At 36.6% G+C, this 27,361-nt stretch overlaps 1 protein-coding gene across 1 annotated transcript in view; it reads left to right on the forward strand.

Moving 5' to 3' along the window:
• Positions 1–27,361, forward strand: part of CACNA2D3 (calcium voltage-gated channel auxiliary subunit alpha2delta 3) — a 455,579-nt gene that overhangs the window by 1,654 nt on the left and 426,564 nt on the right. The window lies entirely within an intron of this gene.

A 27,361-nucleotide genomic window follows, 5' to 3' on the forward strand; every position in this document is an offset into this window, starting at 1 on the left:
TGGAAATGGAAAAACACTGAGACAATCTCTGACTAGAGACCACTCATGCAACCCATATGTTAAATTTCTGCTGCTTTTAGATGTGATTTTGAGTTCTGAGTAACATGTTAAATTGTCTGTTTGTGAAGGAAATAGCTTCAGCTCGTAGCACTGATTTTGAAAGGCTTTTTGTATTGTATTTTTGAAATTATGTAATGGACAGTACATGTAACAGTTCAAATAAAATGCTTATGCCCTCTATGTAAAATGAAGCACCTAACAATACTTAGACATGCGAGTTCCATAGTCATATCTGTCTTTTCAGTGTTGCATATCCAGGACTGCAAAACCTGAACTTCGCTAAGCTGGAATACACAGCTGTTAAGAAAAAAAATGTTTGAGGTCTTTGAATACATTTCAAAGCCATTAAATGGCTTGTGTTTAGTATATTTGGCCAACTTCTATTTTAATCTGAAAGTCAAGACATTCAGTATTTATTATGCTTTTAGTTCACATCCTTTGTGTACTCTCATCACATTTTTGTGTGAACTCTTCACATTCATGAAGCAGATGGACCTTTCCATTTCAATTAGTATCTAATCAAGTATTATTAAAAGGCTTTAATTTTTTATTGGGCCCTAACAAACAGATACATTTATTTAACTTTGTAGCTGCTCTGTGTGCAGCCATTTTTGCACTAAAATGGCTTTAAAAATTTTATCTACCAGAAAAATATGTAATATGCTGTGTTTGCCAATGGTGCTAAAATCCACAAAGATTCAGTAAGATCCTTCATTATTCTCCTCTTCCTCATAGTAGATATGTTACAGAAAGGAAGACGGCTGTATTTTTTCCTCTGTAGTAGTAAGATTTCTTCCTATTGGTTGTTATAATTGTAGGTAATTGGAAGCTATTCATTTTACCTTTTTCATCAGCATTCTTTCTACTTCACTGACAAATCTGTGCTACTGTTTTTGAAGGTGGATAGTGTATGTTCATTCCAAGCTATTTTGCTTTCATTTCTTGCTTTTGTTATGGCATCCCATTATAGAATGAAATGGGAAAGACAAAATGCAGATTTGACAGGTATTTAGAACCTATTTGTTCTGTTAACATATCCTCTATTTTTTTCTTCCCTTCTGGTTACCGTAGTTTGAGAAAACCTCTGGTGCTTTTCATTCTTATTTAAAATTCTGCATGTCTCTGTCCTTTTAAGCTTGCTATTTCTTCCTGTTGGTCATGGCAAATGAGCCTGGATGACAGATGACTTTGGCGTGTATCTTCTTGTATTGTTGCTAAGCGTATTTCTGTTGTAAGCTTGTATGGATAAAAACATAGCAAACTTCAAGATTTACAAGTATTTTCAACATGAGAAGTCAGTGCCAGAAGTTATCGTAACAATTAATCGACGTGATTACACAGTACTGCTCTAAATACAAGTGTGGTGTTTTTTTCTTTTTTTTCCCTTCCCCTTACTAGCCAGGCACCAAGAATCCATCTGGTATGTACTGTGAGCTCGGTGATTAGAGTCAATGTCTTTTTAAAGTCAGAATTCCACTTCTAGAAGCAGTGCAACTTCTAATGTTTCTGGATGAATTCCCTTTCTGATTATGAGTTAAGCATTGTTATTAAACATGTTTATAATTATGTATCTGGGTATTATAGATTTCTCAATTACCAACTGCTTTGTAGTGCCATTTAGTTTAAAGGCTTACTAAATGAAAAATTAATGTACAGGTTACTTGATTCATTCTGTTAACATATATAAGGATCGCGACTTTTAAAGGAATGTATTTGAAATCCAGGCATTGTTAACACGCTCTACTGCTGAAAGGCTTTACATAATAAAATTTATTTTACCCATCTTGAAACTTCATTAAACAAATGAAGTTATGTGAGATACTCAAACAGAACTCTACCAGGTTGTAGCTGTGAATATTGATATAGTTATTGCAATTCCTATATATTGCTGTGCTGTGAATATCAAATGAGTAACCAGAAATGCTGTCCTCTTGAGTTTTGAAACGATATATAAGGATATTTTCATAAATTTTAAAAAAAAGCAGCACTGTTTATCTTAACTGAATGGCTTATCATTTTATCACATTATAATAATATCTAAGTATGTTGTTACACCTTCTAACAGTATATGGGATATATGACTTTTCCTGGAATTAGCTTTAGGTGAAATACAGATGCTGTAAATACTTCAGAAAATGATAGCTCAGTAAATGACTTCAGAAGCGAAGATGAGATTTAAGACAATTAGCATTTCAAAATGTTGCATTTTAATGCTCTGTTACTTATTTCCAAAGAGGAGGGAGGCCATTTAGTGTTCAAAATACCAAACAGAAGAAAATAAGACAATATTATTCCTAAGCTATCTGATTTATGGAGGTTTTACAGTTGTCATGTGGATTTGGCATTATACAAGAAGCTGCTTGGTGCTGTAGAGACATGCGTGCTCTTCACCTAGCTAGCAAATACTGCTGGGGCCTAGGAATTGATTCCAATTTTAATCGTTTCTTAGGTTACATGTAGTACAGTATAACAGAACGTTTTTTTTCCTTATGTTTTGAAAAGACATCTGCCCTATTTAAATCTTGACACATCTTTAAACTTTTTTTTTTAAACACTGATTATGTTTAGTTTGAATGTTAGTATAGCCTGCTGGCAAAGCCAGGGTTTTTAAGTATAGGATAAAAAGCAAGGCTTAGGTGCCGGGAATGTATTTGCTTTGCTGCTACAATTAGAATTTTGGGGGAATAGACTTGGGGAATGCTATTGTTCATGTTAATGTTCATGATAATGGTGTGCTTCGAGTTCTATGCTGTTGCAAAATAATAGTAATAAAATGTAAGTAGAAAGTGCAGGTAACTTGCCTTTGGTTAATGTTAAAAAAAAAAAAAAAGTTTGTGCAGTAAGGCTTTTCTAATATCAGTGGGGTCTAAGTCTGATTATGCAGCGTGGTTTATGCTTTCTCAAATTTATTTGTGGCAAAATTTTTTTCATACTCTGAGCCCTGAATTCTTGATTTGGTCTTGAACAGTCTATCTTATTACTAATGTAGGAACAGTTTTTAACTGAAAATAAACTTGTATTTGTTCGTTTGGCCAATAAGGTTTCTTGCTGAAAACCGTATTTCTAAAAGCTGTTGTAGATTTTTATTATGTAAGTTGCTTAACTGAGCCTTCAGTGTTATGTAATTTCAAGCAGTCTAAGGTCTGCATATGCCCACTCATCGAAACAAAATCTCTGTTGCATTAGGAGTTCTCAAATCTATTGTATTTCTACAAGCAAATCTTTGGATCAGTATAGCATGCCTGTTTTAAAGGCTCAGAACTACATTTTGTCTTACCAACTAGTGCTGTATCTTGATTCTTACAACTCTGGAAATGTCAGTACAAAATTAATATAACAGGGTGATTTAGAGCAGTTAGTATTCAGCTGGTGTATCTGATTCATGCAGTACATCTATCTTTAGTTTTAAAATGTATAATAGTGACTTAAATTCTTAGAGAAGTTTAGTCCCATCATCTTGACATTAATTGCTTTTCTTTTATTCAGCCTTATGTTGGTTCTGGTCTCTTTAGGCTGTGTTTTTTTTTTTTTTTTTCCTTTGCTCAAGACACTGCAGCTACTGCTGCCTCCTTTGAAGGAAGAGTCAGCAGGACTGAGCTATGCACTTTAAACTGTAGACATGGATTGCCTTTTTGGATGTCAATTTAAACTTTTGCTAGCTGAGATATTAAATTTAATCCTACAAAAATGACGTTGTTTTTCCTATCAAAAAACAGAAGAAAAATTACCAGAAAAGCCCCTGTACACATGATTATGATTTAAACAAACCAAAGCAAACAAAAAACAGGCAGGTAAATCATATTAAATTTACTAAAGCTTGAAGTTAATTCATTATAATTCTGAACTCCTGAATTTTGGGTCATGTAAAATGTCTCCCCTCGCTGAATTAAAATAAATAACTAAATGATTAAAAAAATCATATGTGAATCTTAAAACATTTTAATTCTGATGATTAATGCAAATGATTTTTTGCAACTTGCAGGACTTGAACTCCTGTCCCCTTCATTTCTTCCAGGCTATGTAAATCACAAAGCTATTCTCCATGCTAAACCAGTTGCTGAGTACTTGTGTGTTTTGCTGTGTATTTAATGTTGTTATGTGAAGACATAAAGGTAGATTCTTCTGGATGAATATCTTATTTTCTTCTTTTTCCGAGAGTAAAAAGTGCACTTTGGGGAAAACTTGGTACGTCCAATACCAATGTTCAGTTAGCATATTGATCTGCAGAAGAAAATATCATAGTTCTATGTAACTTTCTTTTCTTTATAAGTGATTTTTTTCTCCTTTCATGTGATGAAGTCTTGCTTTCTCTGAAGGCATTGGAGAATTTTCTTTGCCTTCGGTGAGTTAGAACTGCATCTTGAATGATGTGTACTCTCTTGTTTGAACGTTTTGACAGGAGTAATAATTTCTTGGTGCTTGTAATGTTTTAAAAATGTAGTCTAAATCAACCTGAATATCAATCATCATGTTTTATATTTCTCCTTAACTAAAAGGAAAGCACTATTTTAAACCACAGTGAATTCATTCTCTTCTGCTATCAGTACTCTGTGTTTTGCAGTATTTTCTTTCTGGGTTTTGCAAGCACAGCATGATCCTCTTATTTATATTATTAAAAGTAAATATGTTCTATTGGTGAAGTCTAACAGATATAGGAGATGGCTTCTGTAAGTTTGTATGCATTGCACTTCCAATAATATGGAAATCGAGTGGACAATCCAACTGGAAAGTATCAGATATCGAAAGAGAACGAATGCTAATTCCCTTACTTAATGCATTTATGGTTGATTGTTTTTACGTCCTGTATTGGAAAATGCTTACATTTCAAGGTTAAAAGAGCCGGTCTCCATGCAGATTATCTTGGCAGTGAAGGTATACAACCACGAGTAGATGATGCATTGTAATGGTGATTCACTTTTGAAGCAACTGCTAATCAATACTCTACGCTTTCAAATGTCATTATTGTTCTGTAGGGTACAATTTTTGTTGCTGATAATAAATGGTTACCAATATATAATTTGTGCTGTACAATGTGTAGGATAGACTATTTTGTTAAGGTTGCTATAGATGCTTCATGGAAAGGTTTGCATGAAATACTCCGATTAATATATCGTTCTCATGAAGTTCCTATCTTGCTTTTTCTATGTAGGTTTTTGCAAAACTGTGGACGTTCTCGTGATCCCAGTTATCCTCTTCCCAAAGCTTAAGTAATTCCTTTGCGAATGACAAATTCATTACAATATTTGTAGCTGAAGAAAGTCTGTGTGGTGAAGCTTTTTTTAATTAATACTTCGAGAGAATTTGGGAAGGATCTTGAGTACCTTTCTAGAAGTGTTGAATTCCAGGGACAGGTGTTTTCTGAAAATATCCTGCCCTCAGATCTCTTGGGACTTTACAGATAGTTGATAACTAGCACATTGGTTTGGAGGATATTATAAGGCGTGAGGAGAATGGGATTATTCAAGAGAGACAAAGGCTTGTCCACACCGGACTGTATAGATGTTACAACCAGTATATTAAATTTAAGCTGGGAATAAATTGCAGACAGTAGAATCCAGAGCACAGGAATTAAGCTGTCATAAATCTCTCTTACATGAGAGTCGGCTTCACGCACTCCTTAGCTGGATCTTAGCAGTAGCTATAGAATCTCAGATTGCTTTAACAAGCTAGACTTGAATTTACCATGGACAGCAGTTGAGTTTGAAACAAAAATCACTTGTCTAACTAGGGAAAGGTAAAATAAGGCTATTTCAGCAGTGGTACTCTGAGTATGAAGGGAGAAAGATTCAAGTTATAAGTGAAGTAAGTGTTGGGTGCATATCTGTACGTGTAAAACAAATCTTGGACAAGCCTACAGGTGGGATGTGTGTACCTTTTAAATGTATATTCAGAACAGGACTGCCTGAGCAGCACACAGTGCCAGGCAATTTTTATAAAGGAGATGGCTGCTGGGAGGTGAAGAAGTTTTGCATATATCAGTTTGCAGTGCAGGCAGCACTTAGAAAGGTAACTGTCACTATTATCTTTCAAACTAGATAGAGCTCTTAGAGTACCTAAGAAAAGGTTGTAGAAGATCTGTGCACAAACTGTTCTCAATTCCATTTAAAAAAAAGGAAAAAAAACATGGTATGGTGACCTTATCTGATTCATAAATTGGGGATATAAAATGAGAAGTATGTGTATGTAATTCCTTCAATGTATTGGGGCTTAACGTGCAGACTTGATTGCTTGTTTCTTTAGGTTCTTGCTTGTATATGTGACAGTAGTTTCTTTATCAAAGCTTTGTTCTTGGCATATAGAAAAGGGTGGAAGTGACTTTTGGGCTTCTAATAGCCTCATAAAATATTTTCCTTTGGAGTAATCAAAAGATAGAGTTGATGGTCTTCCCTGAATTCTGTGCAGGTGGCAGATTATGTGAATATTCTAGAATTTGCAAGTTGAGAAGATCGCTGCTTGATGTTCTTCTGAATACCTTGATACTGAATTTACCTCTGGCCAGATGAAAACCAAACCAAAACAAAAAGTGGCTTTCATCTTCCCCCTTTCTGCCACTGTCTAACTCTCTTCCATTGTGGAACTCTGTTTTTTTCTGCCATTGTGCAGTAATTGTTCTGGAAGAACATTTTCGGTTATTTAACTCAAGTTTCTGCTCAAAGTAAGGTCAGTGCAGACTTCAGAGCACGTTTTTGGGGGTCTTTGAGTCCAGTCTTCAGAACCTTCAAAGACAGATGCCACAGTCTCTTATTCCACAGCTTGACTAGTCTCACGATGAAAAACTATTTGCTGCCTCTCTCCTCCTATAGTACACCCCCATAAACAGCATTGGTTATTCTTGTCTCTAACCTCCTTGTAGGTACTAGAAGACTGTTTATAGGTCCTCTCCCCAACAGTTCCCTGCTATGCATGCCCTACCTTCAAGTGCTCTCCGAAAGTGGTGTGCACAATCTTGATGAGTCTTCTCCATCTTCAGTGATAAAGTTCATTAATAAACACATTAAAACGAAGAGTTCCCAGTATAGACCCCTGGGGAGCTCTGCTTGCAAATAGCCTCCAGGGTTGCTGTGAATAACCACTACCTTTTGAGCCTGATTGACTGTTTTTTCACCTATCTGCCAGTCCTTTCAAACAGACCATAGTTGTCCTAATTTAGATACTGAGATACTGTGGGAGATATCAAAAGCCTTTCTGAAATAAGGTAAATGCCACCCACAGCTCTCCACTCATTCACAGACGTAGTTTTATTGCAGAAGGCACTCAGGCTGTTTTTGGTTTTTGTATCCTTGAACACTAATAGAAATGGAAAAGCAGCTCTAAGAAACTTTAAGACACACTTGTCTTTTCGCAAAAGCAGTTGCCCCTGTTTTGATCAAGGCTAAATAAATACAATTTGAAGTGTACTTGTACTTTTATACCGTTTCCTTTTGATTTTTTTCGGTCTGGAAGACCTATATGCTTTACATTATCCATGGTATAGTATCCATACTATTGCCTCCCTTATTGGGAAATACTGATAAAAATGCAAGGGATAATAAAAATCACAAGAAATGCTGTGGACCGTAGCTGAAAGATTTTCAACTGCAGTAAACAGATGGATAACTTAGCGAGAGATTGATATTTCCATAAAACTTGTTTTGATGTTTGAGCCATTGTCTATGTTTGTTTGGAAATGAGTTTCATTTGGCAAAAATCAAGAAAGCAATAGTTCTATTTGTTTTCATTCTGTAGTCCAGGCCATATGCCATGTTTACCTTTCAGTTACTTTTAAGAAGCTTTTTTAAAAATGAGACAATTCCAAATAAATACTCTTTATATAAAAATATATAGTGCCACCATTCTTTTTTCTGTTGGGTCTATGCATGTTTCATCAGCTCAAGGCTTTGACTCTTGGATTGCATCTCTCCATGTGGTAGAAAATGTTAGTCTGAAGCTGACTTCTTTGGTAGTCTTATAAGCAAGCACCATTTTCACAGACCTATGAGCTTGGCATGAAAGCTTACTCTGTATGCCAATGGACTGCCTGTGAACTTAACCACTTCCAAGTCTCTGAGTATGACCTAGGGAATTCTTGATTGTGTTAGTTAGGATTTTGATTCTCTCTCACTTGATATATTTGTTTCTCCTAAAACTCTGTTATGCCCCAGTCATACCATCTTTCAGTTGCTTCGTCAGGCCTCTTCTTTTCTGTCTCATTCTTTTAAAATACTTGCATTAACATTACAGGGTTTTAATCTAAACTCTCTTCTGTTTAATGTTCAGGTAGACTTTCCTCCACAGACACTCCTCTGTTCACAACAGGGCTACGTAACTGTTCTCATAATTATGAGATCTCGAGAGTAATCTCCGCTAAGCTGATTGCATGAACTGGAAAACTTTTTATATTTTTAATTTGTCATGGTAGCACAGGCACTTCCCTTCTAATCTAGGGCTAAACCAAACTCTATCTCCTAGTTGTCTTACTGTAGATATTTTTCTTTTAATATATTTATCAACCACAGTACCTTAAATGAACTTAGTGTTGCACAGAAATCACTCGTCAGCTGGTAGAAGGTTTTGTGCCTCATCCGTTTTCACTTTAGATTATTCTGCTGTAACTGGCAAGGAGCTTCTTCAAGTTTTTATATACAAACAAGGATTTGACTTGTTTTCTTAAAAAGCAGGCATTGAACTATATAGTAATAGTATCTCTAGCCTGTTAAATAAAAGGCACTGTGAAAATGCTATTTGGAAGGCATTATGAAAAACTTGGTCAGGGCTACAGCATCTAGTTTTCCTATTGTTCTTCTAGGTTGTATCTGAACGTTTGGCTATTCAATATACTCGCATGAGTTTGTCAAGCTATCTAAGTCACTAATTTTCAAGACACAAGAAAAGGATCTTTGTACTATGGGTATTAAAGTTTGATGTGTTGGGAACACATCATTGGTCACAAAACTAGATAATTATCTTCTAAAGTGACAAAGCTTCAAAGATGAAAAGCAGGAATATTCAAACTTCAGCTTTACCTTGAAGCTAAATGACTATCATTTTATGACAGCTGTGCCGAATCTATGACTGCTGAGCTGTTTGTACGTGATACTATCATATCACATTAATAGAAATTTTCACTGATAATGAAAACTGTAGGAGGCTAAGAGTAAAGCTTTATGTTATGACTTGCCATTGATAGCCATTGACTATCTGCATCCAACAGATTTATTGCCCCCTACGCACATTGTGCCTTTTACAATATCTCTGGCAGCTTCTTCAATGAAGTACAAGAGATTATAGATGGCACTGTACAAAAAGTCTGAGTACTCGCTTCATGTTACAGACATCCCTCTATCATTACAAACTGCAGCAAAATTTCACAGTAAAAGTAAAGATGAGATCTGACAACCCTTTGGAACTTACTACGGAAAACGCGAAGAGGAAAAAAAGGATTTCTGTTGGCCACCTCAGTTTTAAATTTCCTGTTAATATCAAGGCAGAAGACTAAGATTGAGATAGATCTGGCTTCTCACCCTAGGTCTGTGATAACTTCTTGACGGACTGCTCAGGCAGTTAAATAATACCTGTAATGTCCTACATACAAATTTCAGAACTTGGGGCAGTGGTAGGATTTTGTCCAGAATGCCAGAAGCCTTAACGTGAAAGTTAAAGCTACAAGCAGGACTTCCCCCAAATTGCTGTCGTCACTGGCAAATGGTGGCATCTTTGCTAACTTTTCCTGTGAAATGGACCTAGCAATGCTGTCTTTTTCCTTAACTCTCTAAATGTTAAAGGTTCTTGGACTGGGAGTAAAGTGCTTATTGTGTGGGGAAAATGAGGTGGTGAAAACACCACTAGGGAAGCAAGGCAAAGTGCATGGAACTTAGCACCTCTGAGAGCTACAAAGCATTAATTCAGAAGCAGACTTGAAAACTTCTTCCACAGCTAAAAAGATGAATGGGTTTGTGTTACAGCCCTAAAGTATGAAATGAACAAGACCCCTATTATTTCTGCTGTACATATTTGGTGTCCGTGGTCGACATTTCCACGTGGCATTGTGCTGGCAAGTGGAACAGAACCATTTCTTGTCAGAGGATTCGTTCTACATATCCTTTAAATACAAAGTGATATGCTGTGCTCATACTGGAAACTAATCTTCAATTTTGCAATCTTCTTTCTGTTATGCTAGTTTATTTACACTGGTACCACTTACTATTCATTTTTTCCATAACTGCAGTTTTGCACTGTTTTTTCATGAGAGCCTTCAGAATGACCTTTTAAAATCTTCTTTCAAGTAAGATCCAACCAAATAAGACTTGTTACAGAGTCAAATTTGCAAATGCCAAAAGCACTTAAATTGAAAACCAGGTAACTTTCTTTATCCCTTTATGGGTAGCTGATTATTTGTTACATTTACCATATAAATTTATTTTCTGCATGTACTTTTTCACTCTGTCCTTCTCTGTGCTCCCACTTGTTTATAGCCTTTGCTTTTTGCTCTGGAAGCGTCTATCATTAATGCTTTTTTTTTTTTTTCAGTGACTTGAGCAGAGATAATGGCAGTGCTGCAGTAAGGATCTGGCCAGCTGGAACAAAATATGCAGAAAGAGAATAAATAATGGCTTAATAATACTTCAGTGCATAAGTACAGGGAAAGGTTATGCAAATACAGGTATCGTCCTTAAAATGGTCTTTTATTCAAGTAATGTTACACTTTTCAAAAGGAAGAATAAATACTTGAGGATCTACCAGTATACATTATATGTTGTGGAAGTTATTGGAAAGAGGAGGTGGTTATTTCTCCAATAACAGAGAATATGCTTAGTTGTACCTTAGCATGTTCAGGAAAAAGGAAAAGAGAACACAATTCGCTCAAATATTAACTGGAAGATTTTTTTTTTTTTTTTTGTCATAGTAGAAGTGACTTTACAGCACTTTTCAGACAGAGAAAATTGCAGGGAGGAGTCTACTTCAGCTTTCTGATACCATCTCATTTAAAACAGCTAAAGGCAAATACAGGGAGACCAAAGGAAATAAGATGGACAAGAACAGAATACATTGCAGGGGCAAAGAAACAGAAGGACTTGAAGCACGTGTTTTTACCTCTTTAATGCAAGTGGAGAATATATTTGTGTGAAATTGAGTCAAAGTCTGTATACTGGTGATTATTTTTGAGATACATTAAATAAACAATTTCCATATTAAAAACATAGAATCATAGAATATCCCGAGTTGGAATGGACCCATAAGGATCATCTAGTCCAAGTCTTGGCACTGCACAGGTCTGCCCAAAGTTTAGACCATGTGACTAAGTGCACAGTCCAGTTGCTTCTTAAATTCAGACAGGCTTGGTGCAGTGACTACGTCCCTGGGGAGCCTGTTCCAATGTGCGACCACCCTCTCGGTGAAGAACCTCTTCCTGATGTCCAGCCTAAACTTCCCCCCGCCTCAGCTTAACGCCATTCCCACGGGTCCTATCGCTGGTGTTTACAGTGAATTTACAGTGGTGTTTACACCTGCCTCTCCACTCCCCTTCGCGAGGAAGTTGTAGACTGTGATGAGGTCCCCCCTCAGCCTCCTCTTCTCCAGGCTGAACAGGCCCAGTGCCCTCAGCTGCTCCTCATACGTCTTCCCCTCTAGGCCCTTCACTTTCTTCGTCGCCCTACATGTAACTCACAGTCAGGAAGTCAAATTGGTTATTTTTTTCAAATGTATGAGTGCCGCGTGATTTCAAAACTTTTGCCAAGAACTAACCTGAAGAGGAAATCATGTGCTAAGAAATGTAAAATTCAATTTAGGAAAGGCATCTAAAATTAAACAATGTTGCTAAGAGATAACATAGTTCTCTTTGTATTTAGCTTCCCAGATACTTAATATTTTGAATGTTGTCATTTTTTAAGTTACTGATTTGAATTTTTCTCTGCTGAAGTTTTTATCTGTACAGCCCCAGTGTAACAGGAGTCTCACTGCACTTATAACTTGGCACTAATTCTATCAAGTCCACCCTAAGTATGTTATTAATATAAATATATTTTTGTTCAGTAGAACTTTAGCATTAGAAGATGTCTGGGGAATTTTGTGTGAACATGGGCTGTAGAAAATGTCATTGTAGGTCCCAATCCCACATATGTTGAAAAAATTCAAATGATGATCTGATGATCTATAGAATTATGTATGGCTTTTATTTATGTGATTGCAGTCTATTTATTTTGGTTTACAAATGCACAGGAGTCATAACTGCAAACTGTAATTATTCTAAACATAATTTGTTTGACAAAAGCAGCTGCTAACTCAGCTCTTCTCAAAAATCTTCAATAAAATCCATCTTGAGAAGTACAAAATTCCCTTTCTTCACATGCATCCTTGGTGCCTATCCGGTATTTTCTTCTCAAGAGTCTAGTAAAAACCTAAGACTTCCTGGTGTGATTAAGACAAATCCAGGCAGACTGTACCATGGTTTGCACTGCATGAACTTTACTCATTTAATAGCAAAGTTTTCAATGTTGTGGGACAACTCTTTAATTTGGCAGAGATAATCCTTTCACATTTTATTTACTTGTTTAAACATTGAGGTGTCTGATGGCTAGTTAATGCATTCATTAATTTGAGTTAAATAATATTGTTTCTGCTTTGGAAGCCTCCAAACAAAACAACAGCAACAACAAAAAAACAAAAACCCACCACATGTAGTTGTGGTTTTGCCCCTGACCTGTTGATTGACATTGTGCAAATCAGTTGTAGTATGTTTGGTTCCACACTTAGTAAGCAGAGTTTTCCACTTTTGTCTTCGGTAGTGTAGGTCGTTTTCTTAGAAATGTTTTGATCAAAACTTGTATATGAAATTCACTTAAAGAAAAAAAAGTTATCAAATGCCTTACTAGTATGTATTGATGAATGGTTTATTGGTTGACTGAACAGGTCAGTCCTCTGCACCATGCCATGTAGCAGTAGTAGCCTGGTCAAAAACAGGCTTGGAGTCTGGGTAATATAGCATCTGTTTCCAAAGTCTTTGGAAGTTGAATGAATATCAGATGAATGCAGGATTAATGCTATTATTTCAATCTCACTTAAGGGTAAACTAATGAACACAATTTAAATTCACATCAGGAGCAATTGAAATGGGGGCAGATGGAGTTACTTTGCTTGTAGTACTTCATGAGTAGCACTTCAGTAGTTTTGTACTTGAAATAAGGCTGATCTTGGTGACAGCATATCTGCTTTCAATTAAAAGTACTGGTGCAAAGTAGTGAGTAGCACAAATACTGTTTTTTTAAAAAAAGGGGGTGATTCTGCCTTGATTATATAGAGCTATCATGACTGGTGTGGAGAAGGGAACTGAGGAAAGGAATCTGCTGGATTGTGGCAGCAAGTTATTGTACATTCAAGTTAAAAAACCACATTTACCTGGGATATATATGTAGGTCTATATCTACTATGACTGTATGCCTTCTTGCAAGCCTTTAAACTAGTTCTTAGCAGCATGCTGACTACAATATAAACTTCAAAAGGATTGGATCTACAATCGGGAAGTTCTCTTTTACATTCACAGTAGTTATACAGAGTAATGAGACAGCTACCTGTAATGAGACTGTAGTCTGCAGGAGAAGAGGTGTAGAATGTTTGAGGGTGCAATGTTCTTCAGGCTGGAAAATGTTACGGTTTCAATACAAAGAGTAATTACAAATCTCCTTGAAGGCTTCATATTAAGCTGTAATTTATTTTTAACTGTGAAAGTGTATGTACTTTGCCAACTTTTACTTTTTCTTCTGGGTGGGTAGGAGGTTAGAATTGAAAGATTGCTTTTCTTTCCTCTTTCAATTGCCTAAAAAGAAAAGTAACTGGAATAGAATCACATTTCCTGTAGGTGAAAGGTAAAATAAAATTGTCACCTAGTGATTTCAGCATATGGGCTCCCTAATTCTTCTCTTCATTCCCTTCCAAAGGAGTTTGCAATCATTTTGTGGCACTAGCTTTTCTCCTTTATTATGTCATGTATGAGGAATTGCTTTCTTCCTTTTTAATACGAGTGGCTTGATATACAACATATTTTCTTCACTAAGCATTTGTTTTTTCTCCTGATGCTTCTTCATTTCCTTTTTCTCCCATCCTCTGTCCTCGCTTCAGATTTCTGATATTGTCATAATTGACTTTTTCAGAATATACCTTGTCTTAATCCTCTTCTGTGACTTACTCTTACGTTTTAACTCGTGTGTGCGTGTGTATGCATGCTATGTATTTTAAAAGTTATTAAAGTCCTGTTTCACTGGATCCTTCTCATTTCTTTAAAATGTTCTGATAGTCATGTTTTAAGAAATGGTATCTAACCTTGATGTACATTGAGCTCTGTATCTCTATCAGTCTTCCACCTCCCAATTGCTGGTTGCTTTTGACTGTATTTAGTCTAGAACTTCTTAGATGTAAAGGCAATTTCATTTGAGAAGTGTAAATGTTTCTTCATTTGTTCATAGTGATTCTTTCCCCACGCTGCTACCCTACGTTCATTCTGTAATTTCTGATCTGAGCCCCACTGATATGTTCAGAGAGAGAAAATTGTGGAAATAATGTCAAATGTATTTTCATGTTTTACTATTTGTTATGTAACTTTCCAAAGCTGGAAGAATTGTTTATACCTTCCACAGCACCTTGTGCCCTGTTGCGGAGAAGAAACATTAAGAAGGAAAACTTTAAAAAATTTTACACAGTCATACTGTATTATTCTTTTTTTTTTTTTTTTTTTTCCCCCCCTGTGATAAACATGCTTAGGCTCACTCATTGCCTCTCAACAGGGAAAAAGTTCCCCATATCTGCCCAGAGAGCTTTTGCCCCTTCTTTCTCTCACTTTGAGCTTATTAGTAGTGGCTTTTAAATGTCATGAGAAGGAAATGGCACTTGGGAAACCCAAGTTCTGTTACTGTGTGTTGCTAGGATTGTTGAGTGATCTTGAGCAACTGGTTTTTGTTCCTGATTCATCCTGGACAGTAGTAGTAGTGTCTTTGAGTCTAGCTCAGTGTTAGGTACTGATAGCTCTCTGGCGCATCTGCTGGATGATTGCAAAGGTGTTAGCAGAGCTTTGTTCCTCACTTGCCAGTATACCTACAGCTCTGATACCAGAGGACTGCAGCTCAGTCCTCCAGCGCAATGCATTTCTCACATTCACGTCACCTACTGCCACTTGCTGCAAAAGCCACAACTACCCTGCATTATGTATAGATTACTCCAGATATTTCTGATATCAGTTCAAAATCTGTTATTCTTATTTGCTTTCTCATTTTTTTCCTAGATCTTGCTTTGTTTAATGCTTTACGTTTTCCTCTGTATGGATGGATATAGGTCATGTTATGTGAATGCACTTGTTGAAGCACAGAAGTATTTGAATGGATGGTAGTGAGATTACTTCTGAGTTTTAGATAGAGCAATTGGTTACATGTATGAAAGGGCATCGTCTACTTTTAAAAATAAATACATAGACTAAACTGTTGTGAAAAATAGTTTTTCATATCGGGAATTTTTTTCCTTTTAGTTTCTGTTTCTTGGCACTGAAATACTATGCTTTTTAGCAAAGCTAACTACCGTACAATAAATGTTTTAGGTATTCAAATCGACTGAATAGGTTTTAATGTGGCTTCTTTTAATCAGCCAGCTGTACAAGTATTTTGACTTCCGTAAACTTCCTTAAGAAAATTATTGAATCCATTATTTAGGACTCAGTTTATATCATTCAGGGTGTTCCAATTGGGAGAGAGGGTTAATTTGTTTTACTAAGTATTAAATTAATAGCAATGGCTACTTAGTATTATTTTTTTGAATAGCCCTAATAGCATAAAATAGGTTGAGCCAGGCTTTGTGTGAGGGGTGTGTCTGTGTTTTATGTAGATGCCTACTGTAGTATGGCTTTACAACTGGAATTAGAAATTTGGGGAGCTGAAGGAAAGTGAAAATCCGTGTCTGACCTCTCTAAGCAAATTTGCACGGACAAGCGTTTTGATGTTTGGTAGTACTGATAATGGTCTGTAGAGGCAGTGGTATTGATATAGACATAAAAGTCAGCTGAATCACTTTTTTCTTACCTTTTCTTTATCATGATCTCTTTTCTTACCTTGAGACAGCAAAATATTGTTAAAAATTTTTTACTTATATTTGCTATTTGTTTCTCTATTTTATATATATAAATCATATATTTATATATAAATAATATACCTATTTTATATATATATATATATGTGCTGAGCCATCCGCATACTTTCTGATGAATGCGGTTGACCCCATGAGCAGTGTTGAAGGTAGGCGAGAACAGTTTACCTATGAGGTAAATGAGGGTGGTGAGTGGCAGTTTGGGGTGACCTGTCCACAGGTGGGGTGTTCAGTTCTGCATTGCTGCTGTGCGTATGGAACTGCCTAGCCTGGAGCTGCTGCTGGTTTCACTGTGCTACTTGTTTCTATGCTGAGCCTTCCCCACTTCAGTAGAGTAATAAGCAGCTATAGTTTTAAACACGGGAATTACAATGTTTTGTGAACATGCAAAAGATCTTGATGTACAAGCTGATCAGCATTTCATTTTCTAACACTTGATTAATCCATTTGTGAAGAGGATGCAAATTTTCAAGCACACGCTTCGGTCTTCCTGGAGGTCCTCCTTAACAAGTGCTGTGTGTAAACCCGGCTTTCTAGCTAACCCATCTTGTCCTGCTTTTAAAAATAACTCCCTGAGTATTTCTACACTTTCCCGAGCATCTTACTTCTGTGATCTGTGCTTTTACATTTTTTTACCCTTTATTTTAGTCCTGGCTAGCGGCTCTGGAGTTTGGCAATTTCCATCTTCAGTACAAGTCAAAATAGCTAGACCGTTTCAGCCTGCTTTGACTCCAGTAGGCTATCTGCCAATCTTTCTTCTCAGATAAGGTATAGACTCGATGACTGCATCCATACAGCCGTATGACAGGCAGCCGAAAGAGCGGCTGTGAGAACAGCATGGTCTGCGATCTGTTCATTTTCCGTTTGTGTGACTTCTTTGGAAAGCAGCCTGCCTGCGGGCTGCCAGCCTGAAAATCCTGGGCAGTGCATTAAGGTACTGAATGCTACTGTATGTGGAGCTGCCAGGCACGCTCAGGTGGGTGACATCTTCTGTGGTCCCGAAGGCATTCTACAGCTGTGTTTTCAGGCTGGCTGTCTACAGATCTAGTTTGAGAGCTTCTCACCTCTCAGAGAACACGCACAGTGAGTTTCTGCCATCATGACCTCAGTAAGACTCAAGTGAGTGCTTGCCATTCATTTGTCCTGATGTTCCCTGCTAAACTGTTCCTCTATTTTTTCCCCTCTAAGCACTGGATGTTATTTCAACCACTGAAGAATCCGATGACTTTGTAGGGTACAGACCAAATCTGATACAGTTTCTCTTATTCCACTTGTCCCCTTCCTCCTGTCTCACTCTCACTGTTGATGTACTGATACTTGAAGGTAACCTGCATTGTGATCAAGTTACGTTTCACACAACAAATTGGATGCTTTTGTCAACACAGGAAATCCATGGAACTCTTATCTTTCTATTACTGTCATTACTGTTAATAATAAATAAAAGTTTTTTTTTTTTCAGGAAAGTTCAGACTAATGTTTAGATTTTCTTTAGAGTCCAGTCCCAAAGCACCTCATTTCGTGTGTGGTGGGCACTCTACTTCACCAAGTCGGGAGAAGGAGAAGCATTTTAATCTGACACTCTGTCACAAGGTAGGGTATTTCAAGAAAATGTTACGTGTTACACTGTTAGAGCAGGCAAAAACAAACAAACAAAAAAACCCACTGGGTCTATAATAAGCTCTTACGAGCTTGACCTGTTTAATACTGTTTCTTCATTTTGTGGCCATGTCTGTAATACAGATGAAGAGAAGTGTCAGTTTACCACTGCAAGAATGATAAAGCAATTACACAGTCCTTTAAGGCACAGTACTTGGAAGCTCTGTGTTTGATGCAAGACTTTCTTACTTCTGAAGTATCTTGATAATTTTTTTTTTTCCCATGGAACTTTGTTCTTGCATTTACTATTTTTTGTCACAGGATGGCAGCATGAGTAAGACCCTAAGAAGGTATAGCAGTGAGTTCTTTTTGACATTTTAAAGATTTGTACAGGGTTAGCTTGTTGCTCTTAAAGGTGAGGGGTCAGACGTAATTTTGATTACTATAGACTGTGAACATCTGAGTTTCCAAAGCTTATACACTGTTACGTAATCTGAAAAGTAAACTATGAAGGGATGAAGTGGATAAACTTATCATTCAAAAGATGATGTGTCCATTCAGATCAGGCTTTTTAAACAATGTGAGCTTACTTCTTAAAATATTGGTCTTTTATTTTCCAGATTAGAATCCAAGGCTCGCTTTGAGCATGCTTGTATATGATTTGGAAATCTTGTTCTGTTACCAGGCTACAAGATTCTGTGAATGTATTTAAAACAAACAAATAATCAAAATAAACAAACAAAAAACATAAACCAAACAAATATAACCCAAATGTCTGGATCCCTAAGCCCCAGGGGAGCTTAGTTCTTCATAGGACTTTGCGGAACAGACCCCTTCTGAAATCAGTCATTTGATCATTATCATTGCCTTAACTAGGTCCCAAGAAAGAGCTCTCACAAAATACTAGTTTGCATAGGACAACCACTACTACTAGCTATACCCATGTCAGGTGCAGTGATTGTATCTCAAAAATGTGCTATGTATATACGTGTGTGTGTGTATATATATATATATATATATATATATATAGTAAAAAAAATATATATATATATGTATATATATATATATAGTAAAAAAGCATGAGCCTGTAAACGTCCTCAGCCAAAAAAGTACCTGCTTTTCAGATGAAGTGGCTCTTGAACATGTATGCATATGTTCTGATCCATGCAAAATCATAGATCGTTTTTTCTTGCCAGCCATTGCATTTGTCTTTGAAACTGTTGGCTTAAAAACATAACATAATCTTTCCCTTCCTGACCTAATATTATTAGTTTTTGTTTCTGTTACTTAAATCTAAACTCTTAAAGCTTAATAGCCTTCTTTTACCCTGAATTATATTCTCTGCTGTTTTATCGTCCTACTTGACTGTTATATTTAGAAGCCTCCTATCTGAAAATTTGGACTCTCAATGCTTATTCCAACTCTGAGAGGCATGACAAAAATCTACCTCCTTGTATGGACACTGGACTGCAGACTGGATTCTTCTCCCTATTTTCGTAGATAAATTCAGGTAGAATAAGATAGATAAGATCCTAGAACGTGTCTGTTTGGCACAGTGCCTTCTCTTGTAGAGGTTCAGGACCCAGCCTGGACACAGGGCAGTCTGAGTTCATCTGCACCTGCTGTAAGCAAATTGTCTGAAATAAAAATGTTTGCCTACGTATCTACACAACTTCTAGAATCGCTGCAGCGGTTGTCTATTAACAACTGAGCATTTTCAGTGTTATGTTCACAAATATGAAAAAAGGTCGTCTTATGAAACATCTTTTCTCTTCCTGTCATGCTTTTTATCAGAGATGAATGAAGCACTGCTTTGGGCTGGGGGCAAAAAATCACGTTACAATTGTGGAAGGGGGTTACTGCAAGTAAAAACAAGTGCATGTACATAATGAGCAAAACCAACTCCATGTAGTTTCAAGTATTTATTTATGAATGCCAAGTAACTAATTTCCCAAACAGCTAGTAGAAGCGCAAGTGCTATGTAATAGATGGTGATCTCTATTTTCTTTGCTTTTCATAGGAACAAGAATGATTATTATAGGGCATTTGCAGTAGCAGGGGAGGAATTAGTGAGATGTTGTTAGGTTTCCCGTGAGTTTTGGGTAATACATGTGCTAATGCATCATTCAGTGTGATTCTGGCTATGTAATCTCTCTTCCCTTCCAGACTTCTTTCATATCAGGTCTTCATTTGCTCTTGCAGATAGTAAAGCACTTATATCTCACATAAAGCTAAATCAGCCACAAAGCTAACAATGTCTTTGATCAGTGCTGTGATGTTTATTAGTCGCTTTCCTTTTGGGAATTGCTATGTCCTCTTGAAAGCATCAAAGAATTCTACAGTAATATCCAATCCTGCATCCAACCAAGACACCTCTTCTGCTGAAGAGGGCTAAGGCTGTGCATTATTCCTCCAGATGCCATCAGTGCTGGTCCTGAGCCTACGAGAGAGTTCAGCAAGCAGCAGTGTGGTGCTTTTCCCCTGCTGCTAGGGATCTAAGCAAACTTGCTCTGTAGTGCTCCCAGCTGTCAGTAATTTTTAGAGGCTTTAACTATATTGCTCACTATGCAGATTTACATTTACAAACTCTATTGCTTCGTCCATTTTATTCTGCGAGTGGTTCACGTCCTTCCTATTCATTTTCTGTGTATTGAGTGTTATTTCAGCTCTAACTTGTTTGACATTCTTGCTAGTAGTATATTTGTATTCACAGAAAAACACGTGAACAATTTCATCTATTGATGCTGTACAATGTGCCTATTAGATATTGAAGTAGCATTTGAATATATCCCCCAACCATTGTTAGGCCTCTTCAAATGATAATGTGGCCGCGCTTCTCTGTGAGGCTGATGAAGCATAAGAATGAGTCTGCAATCTTCAAGGACCTGTATGTTGTGCTAGCAGTGACCAGAAATTGAAAGTAATTGCTTCCATTACTTACACGGTGAATAGCGGAGAATGTGTGGCTTCATTATGTTCATTAGTTTTACTTGTAGATCACAGCCATTAGCAAATCATAAGCATTTCAGTTTGACAGGCTGTTTTGGGGAGCTCATCCTTTTTCCTGTGTTGGTATCATGAGCCGAAATAGAGCAAAAAATACTTGGCTATTCTCCAGACACTTCTATGGGAAGAAGTGTGGAATAAACTAGAGGCTGAGTTTTAAAATCTCTAGTTATTCTATACCAGCTTCTTCACTAAAAATGGCTTTGTGCAGTACAACTTTTTACGCAGTGGTAAAAATACATACACATCTTCTTATTGGCCTCTTTTTTACAGAACTATTTCTGCATATTTGGAATGAGGTACAAGCATAAGAAAGTTTGCCTTTAATTTCCCAGGAAAGAGAAATTATTCTCACTGTGTTTTTTGGTTAAAGGTTTTAACAGTAATAAATGATGTCACATGAAGGTAATCTCAGTGACTCTAGCACAACCAGAGAGCTGCAAAGTCTGTTTATTAAGACTCCTTCAAAGGCAAGAGCTAAGAATGACAAAAAACACATTAACATTTATTTCCTGATCTGCATTTTCAGTATGTCTGCCTCCTTTATGGAAGCAACTGGCGAGGCCCTGTATGGAACAGCTAGCGTGTGGGAGTCCTTAGCAGGATCACAGCGTGCTCCGAGAAGTCTCACTAAAAAATAGTAATGACACAAGAAGGAAAACAAGTATCTGCTGGTAATGTATATTCTAGTGAGTGAGTTACTTGACTATAAATAGTTCAAATTCATAACAGTTGCAAAATGGAAAAAGATTAACTTAAGTGGAATATTAATTAGGCGTCTGCTTTAGGCTTGCGTAGCATCTCGTTCTTCAGAGGGAACTGTGGAAATTCATAGTGCAGGGTTCTTGAAATGTTTGCCTTGACATAATTCTGGCTCAATGAAGCCAAATTATTGTAGAAACTCTTGAAGGCACTTTTAAATTTACCAGGTTAAAAAAGGCTAATACATTAAATAGAGAAGATAAGTTTGTGAATGATCAAATATTGAAATCACTCTTGCTATTCTGGCTATAAACCAAGTCAAACTGGTATCACGAAACATCTGAAAATTGCCTTTTCCCCCAACAGCTGACAACCGTAGAACTCAGTGCTCAAATTGGTTAGCTCCTTTGCTTAAAGTGGGATCTTGATCTATAAATGGGGTTTAAGCAATAAAAATGACAGCATTTGCCTTCTCAACAAAAGGCAACCAACCTTGTTTTCATTAGTCTGCTCCAGGCATCTTCCATCCATGAGTACTTTGACTAAAATGTCATTTTAGATGTTCTGTATGATTCCAAAGAAAATTATCAGCTTTGAACGTGAGTGCAGAGGTCCCCTTTTAATTAATGGGGATTAATTCTGTAATATCTCTCTCTGCAGTTGGTGGTCTCTAACAAATCCTGTTGCTATTTAGCATGTACTGAGAACAAGACTTTATTCTGAGTCAGCAATTAATACCCTAACTTTGGCATAGCTGTCAGGTTTACCTGTGCTTTGGCCTGTAGCTCTTTGCTTCTTGCTTCTTTACTTGCCTCTGTTGGCATATTGAGGTTTTGTTGTTTTTATGTCCCTGGGTAATGAATAACCAGATAATGCACGCTGTACTCGTTTTTTTAAAAAATTGATTCCTCTGTAAGAAAGTCACTTGGCCACATTTGAAATGGTCTTCATAACTCTCCTCTTCCCCACTTCCAGCAGAAAGTATTCTTCTGAGTATGTTAGTGTTGTACTGAGGACTTGCAATGGTGGGAGTTGGTTGGGGATGGAGAAGGAAAAGGATGGACTTCTAAAAATGCTTGGGCTACTGGGGAACGGAAACCACAACATTATCTCATCTGCTTTGAGATTTAATATAGAGAAGCAAGATTTACTTATGAATGCCCAAATTTCTATATATATGAATATATATATATATATTTTATATATATATATATATATATATGAATATATAGCGGCATTCATATATATAGACCTGTTGTTCTTGCATTCGTACTGGGGACTGTTACTAGGTAAGGAGACAGCAGATATTTAGGGGCAGCCAATTTTACAGTTGGGTTAACTTCTGAGGTTAACTTCTGAGAAGTGAGGAAGAATGCCGCCTTCTTGTACAGAGAGAGCCAGTGGACTTTTGCTAGTCTACTGTCCAGTGAAGGTGAATTAACAGTTGCTGACTTTAGCCGACTTAAGAACTGATACTTCATAATGAATCTGAAAAGGAAGTGACAAGTTCTGACAAGGTTATGTAGGTAGGGGGATACAGAAAATAAATGGAAAAGGACACTTGGAGTAAACGACGTTTCTTCCTGCAGTTTCTCATCCCAAGCAACAATCCAGTACTGTTAGCTGCTTATTTATCAGCGTGGGTGATCTACCTCGCCTGCGAGCAAGGTACTAACGATCTGGTGAATGCTTTTCAAGCTCTTGCTGCCATTTCGTCGAATAGCTTTAGAAGCCCCAGAGCTGATTTGAGCAAAACATACTTGCTACCTGTGCTTCTAACTTTAATTTTTAAGAGAAAGACATGAAAACTGACTCCCTAGAGGACAGGGAAGATGAAGCTCAATGCCTAGTGGAATTTACGTACAGATTAACTTTAAGAAGTAAATGAAATAACCGAGAAGTGCTATCACATCTTTTCAGGGGCAGTTAGCTGCTACAAAATGAGAGATTCTCTTTTGTTATGGGAGTATCTGTCTTCCAGGCTTGCATTGGTTTCTGCACTGCAGTTAATGGTGTCCTGAACATTGCTCCTGAAATATATGAACAATTATTTGAAAATTTATTTCATGTTAGAGTATTCATACCTCGTTACAAATTGGAAAATGGGATCATTTGTTCAGGTATCCCTTTTTGACCAGAGAATTCTTAGTGAAAGCCGTGTGGGGAAATAATGTATGCAAAAGAGATTGTATGTATCACTATGCCAATATTTTTCCTATTGAAATGTATTAGAGTTGAAAATTTACTCTGAAAACTAAATTTCTTGGCAATTTTCTACAAAAAGTGTTAAAATGTATAGTAGAAATTCAAATCTTTGGTACAATGTGATCTGAAAACTATAAATGTTAAGTTTAATAATTATTCCTAAATGGAGCTTTGTTTTTAGTAATATCTATGATATTTATCAGTGACTGGCTTTTTGTTTGCCTAAGATTACATTCTTTTTACTGTATTTTATTCTGTAATCTAATGGGAGAGAGAAGACTTTCATAAGTTTAGAAATGCAGGATTCAAATATTCTTGATTAAATTGAAAGAACATTTTAGAATAGAATTCTAGTTCTGCATGTACTGGTATAGTTGAATGCAAATCAAGTATTTAAAGATACTGGATTTTATTGCTGAGCATCAGACAAGATTAACATTCTGTAGATTTTCATGTAAGCACATTATATTTTGTCTGTAATGTAGTATTCTGTCTGTAATGTTCAAATGAAGAACAGGATTTGGTTATTTTTATTGTATGTGACTTCATGTATGAGAACACTTCTGAGGAAGGGAAAAGTGTTTCACTTTTTTTCTTTCCATGTAAGGCTGTATGGTGGTTGTAAGGCTGTTTCCATGTAGGCTGTATGGTGGGCCATGACTGGAGCAGGACAGACCGCACAATGTGAGCTACTTTGCGCGAGTTCCGGTGCTTGCTGATCCTTCTGCCCCAGAGACAGCAATGTTTTTTGTGAATAGAAACATTTATACAAATGAGGTTTTTGAGGAATGACTTACGTCATTCTGAAAGTAAATGGAGAAACAGCCTTTTAAATTGTGTATGGAGCTCGTCTAAGGGTACTAAAGTCACTAAAAATTATGTGACTTCACTGGACTTTGGATGAGGCTCTGAAACTTTTCTATCATATTTAAAAATTGCTTGATCTAAACATTACTTGTTTTGTTTTACTGAAATAGCATGCTCAGCTAGTAAGATATATATTAAAAATCAACAACCAGTATTAAGAGTGGTGGAATAGGTACTTTTATGTACTTTTCTGGGTAGCAGCACAGAATTGCCTTCTCAGGACGTCTGTGTTCCACTGCTGTTAACTGCTAGATAGATGATCTAAAGTGCACAGGCAAATGCATGTTCTGTTCATGAATATTTTCCATACTGAACATTTTTTATTCCAAAGAGCAAGCCCAAGGTTAAGTCACTTCCTTGTGCTGTGTGCACGCCAGTCCCAAGGCCCATTGTCAGATTTCTTTTTATCGTGTTTATTCACCCATATATCCTATGAAGGATTACAGCGCTAAATTGTTATACTCTACACTCAATGCCATTAATCTTGTGTCAGTAATTTAACTTATTGCAGGTTATTAGCTGTTCACCTTGAAAACCTGTGAATAAAAAAAGAAAATTATACTGATGTCTATATATGAATTGATAAAGTAGTGGCTGAATTATTTAATTGTCATTAACATAAGAAAGGAGACAATGTCATTTAAAGTGTTGTTTTAGATTTACTGTTACTTAGTAACTGAAGTAAATTACACACCTTGGTAGTTTGAAAGCATATTTTCTCTTCCTCGCTTTTTTCATCACCACATACACCTAAACATTTCAGGGTTTATTTTATGGAGGGGTCTTTCCTGTTGTCCTTCCATTCTCTTCAGTTTGTGACAGTGCCATACGTTAGATCCTGGAAACTAAAATGCTTCCTGATCAGGCTTCTAAGGAAAGAATTACTGTCCCTTATGTGTGTTGCTTTGTTTTTTTTATACAGGAAGAATTTAGCATTGTCACTATCAAGCTCTAAAATTTTCTTAGGAAAGAATAAATTAGGACTATGTACATTGAATGCTGCCTGTTGATTCAAAGTGTGAAGATCAATTTACCAATTTGTTAATGAAAGATAAAAAAGGGAACTCTTCAGAAAAGAATGGGAACTAAAAAAAAACGTATTTTGCAGCTTATTTTTAATTGTTAATTAAATCTTCTCAAACTATTTTATATTTATATTTAGTTGCCTTTTGGAAAAAAAAAGGTGGCATAATTCTTCTGATTCAAAATGAAAATCTTGAATTATCTGGTCTTGCTTTCTCTTTGCAGTTCAATTTCTGTTTAACTATGTAATATCTTTCACATACTTTACATTCATGAGTTCTGATACTTGATCATAGAAGTCTTTCAGTTACAGGGTATGATGTTTTTATTGTACTGCAGTTATCGAATAATGGAATTGTAACTGACTTTACAGTCATTGCAGTGTATGAGAGAAGTAAGGCTTGCTTTGGAGGTGTGTTATCTTATTTATTTTTATAAGGAGGAAAGGTAGCATAGAAGGTGCATAGAAGCACCAGGCTATGCTTATTTTCTCCCTTCGTTTCTCTCCTCACCTGGGCATCCACGTTCTTGACCTCTTCTTCTTGTGAAGTATTCCGTCTTGAGAGACATAAACTCTTAGATCTCTTAGTCGACACTGGCAATGATTGCAGCTAGTGGATAGCAGTTTCAGCTAGGATTTTGTGTAAGTGATTTATTTCTGGTTATTAACTTTTTCCTTATCTCTGTTGTGGTTATGGGCATGAGTGTTTGTAAAGTACTTTGAAAATTGAGGGGAAGTGTTTAAAAAGTATAAAGCATAGCCATTCTTACATTCTCTGTCCGAGCCTTACAAAGGGATTAACCTTCAAGGCAGTCTGCTAGGATCAGTTCTGAGAAAGTAGTGAAGGATTTCAGCTCATTTAACGTGGTTTGAAATTTAGAAGAGGCTTCTGAAATTAATTGTATTTTGAAAACCTATATCTAGTCATATTGGCTTGCTGTCTTTTGTACTAGGCTATTGATTGTTTTATTTCACTATGCATAGTTGATATACTATTTAATATTTTGGAGTGTACAGAAGGGTCTATTATCACTAATAACTTAAATCCAATTTATCCCAAAGCATTATTCTCCAGAAGTGCTGTTGTCTCTAACATACCATTCCATTTCTGTGAAGTTTTAAAAATATTTCTGAGTGCATTCTGAGCTTTCCCCACTGAAAAGCCTGACCCATGGTAGGAGGAGTACCCCAAGTTTCCTTGGGAGCAAACCTATTATTGCTGTTCTGCCCTCTTTGTAAAGAAGTTTGTGGTTATTACAAACAGGCAGCGACTTTGCTGTGCACCAATCCATAAGTAAGTAGAAGTCTTAAAAATCTGGGTTCCTGCAGTTCCTGTGGTATTTGTACAAGGAATCCACGTGTCTGGTAATGGAAATATTTTCTTCCAGTGATGTTGAGACTGTTTAGGCACTGAGCTTTTTGCTGTTCTGATCACTACTAGGACGCAGTGTATCAGGAAGTTTTCTCTATTACAATTTTGTGTTCTTCAAAAGAGAAAGCACACCCCTTACCAGACTTCCTTGGACAGCTCTACCTGGGAATATCAGGTGTGATTCCAAACAATGTTATTGATAGAGTATGTGGCTGCATTCCCAGTATTAAATTTAGCCTAGTATTACTTCAGCAAGGATGGGAACTGTGCTGTAGACAAAGTATGCAGGTACTACTTCCACTTGCATGAAATTCCTGTTTCTTCTCCATAGTGTTGCCTCCATCATGAATTTATTGCCTTTTAGATTGTTGCAGTGCTGACCTGCTCTTTAGAATTTCCGATTTCCATTTGTTCATTTTTCTTGCATGGTG

This window comes from Cygnus atratus, chromosome 10, assembly GCF_013377495.2.
Source record: "Cygnus atratus isolate AKBS03 ecotype Queensland, Australia chromosome 10, CAtr_DNAZoo_HiC_assembly, whole genome shotgun sequence".
NCBI lineage: Eukaryota > Metazoa > Chordata > Aves > Anseriformes > Anatidae > Cygnus > Cygnus atratus.